At 44.5% G+C, this 1,682-nt stretch overlaps 1 long non-coding RNA gene across 1 annotated transcript; it reads right to left on the bottom strand.

The window, feature by feature from the left end:
• Positions 1–501: 501 nt before the first annotated feature.
• LOC125139008 lies at positions 502–1,103 on the bottom strand. The gene is made up of 3 exons (XR_007138110.1): positions 1,059–1,103; positions 852–933; positions 502–758 (listed from the first exon to the last, which is right to left on the bottom strand). It is a non-coding gene; the product is annotated as an uncharacterized LOC125139008 (long non-coding RNA).
• Between the last annotated feature and the right edge of the window lie 579 nt (positions 1,104–1,682).

The raw sequence follows: 1,682 nt of genomic DNA, 5'->3' as shown, positions 1-1,682 counted from the left end.
GGATCTAAACTTCAAGTATTGGTGTTTATTCACACTCTTCAAAACCAAGACAAAGTCAGAACACAAAATAGTAATTTCACAAAAAAAAAAAAAAAACCCAACAACAACAATCAGCCTTCATCATGTCGTCTTTCTGGGTCTGGCCACAAAATTTCGTCCACATCGCATGCGATATCCTCCAGTCCAAGGCACCGGGGAAAATATCTCCTTGAATGTCGTATCCAGGCCTGACATGATGCCTGATCAATATCTCCACATGCCTCCTCCATTGCCTGTAAAAGGGCTACCTGTTGATGAGGATGATGGTCATACACTTTCCAGCACCAGGCAGAGAAGAACTCCTCGATGGGATTTAAGAATGGAGAGTATGGAGGGAGGTTGAGTGCCATGAAGAATGGGTGGTCTGTAAACCAGTTGCAGACCAAAGCAGCCCTATGGAAACTAACATTGTCCCATATGATGACATATCGAGTATGCTCTGGTCTCTGAACAGTGAGTATATCATGTAAGGTGTCCAGGAATGCAATAATGTGTGCAGTGTTGTATGGGCCTATGGTTGCATGATGGTGAACAACACCATTTTGGCTTATAGCTGCACACATGGTTATGTTACCACCACGTTGTCCTGGGACATTGATGATGGCACGGTGTCCAATAATGTTCCTGCCACGTCTCCTGGTTTTACTGAGGTTAAAACCGGCCTCATCTACAAAAAGTAGCTCATGTCCCATGGCATCTGCTTCTAGTTCCATCACTCTCTGGACAAGACAAAACAAATGCTACACATCAGGCCCATGCACAGCACTACAGTATGCACTTCCAAATTCAGAACCAATGACACTATAGCTTACCTGCACATAGTCATATCGCAGTTGCTTTACACGTTCTGTGTTTCTCTCGAAAGGAACTCTGTAAATTTGCTTCATTCTTATTCTGTGGCACGCAAGTACACGACTTAGTGCAGAAATGCTTACACTGTGTATATTTTGAAAGATGGTGTCATTATCAATTATGCGCTGCTGTATTTCGCGCAGTCTCATTGCATTATTGGCAATCACCATGTTCACTATATGGGTCTCTTGCTCTGGAGTGAACATTCTTCCTCGATTCTCATTTCGAAATGTCCTAATGATGCTTGCCACAGTGTAGTGGCTCAAATTAGGCTGAACCCGTTGGCCAGCTTCCCTCCGGGTCATCCCATGGTTGATGACATGGTCCACTATTGTAGCTCTGATGTCATCAGTTATTCCATTTGTTATTCTTCTTACCCTTCCTCTTTCCCCTCCTCGTCCTCTTCTTGCTCCTCCTTGTCCTCTTCCTCTAACTTCCACTAACCCTCTCGCTTCTTCAACTCCATGTCCTCTTCCTCCTACTTCTACACCTCCACGTCCTCTTCCTCCTCTTCTTCCTACTTCTTCACCTCCGCGTCCTCTTCCTCCTCTTTCTTCACCTCCGCGTCCTCTTCCTCCTCTTTCTTCACCTCCACGTCCTCTCCCTCGGCCTCCTCTGATTCTCACTCTTCTCACTCTTACTGCTCCTTCCATCGTACTCCACACAGACAGCTTACCTGTGGCTTATTTATAGTGCTTAGGCTGATTGAAAAATGAACTAATTATCTAAAACAGTTTTCACATGTGAAAGTGTGCTAGACAGTTGGCAAAATATTGTTAATGATAGCCATA

The sequence above is a fragment of the Tachysurus fulvidraco genome, chromosome 16, assembly GCF_022655615.1.
Source record: "Tachysurus fulvidraco isolate hzauxx_2018 chromosome 16, HZAU_PFXX_2.0, whole genome shotgun sequence".
NCBI classification, from domain to species: domain Eukaryota; kingdom Metazoa; phylum Chordata; class Actinopteri; order Siluriformes; family Bagridae; genus Tachysurus; species Tachysurus fulvidraco.
The sequence above is the reverse complement of the archived record's forward strand: the minus strand, read 5'-3'. Positions and strand labels throughout refer to the sequence as shown.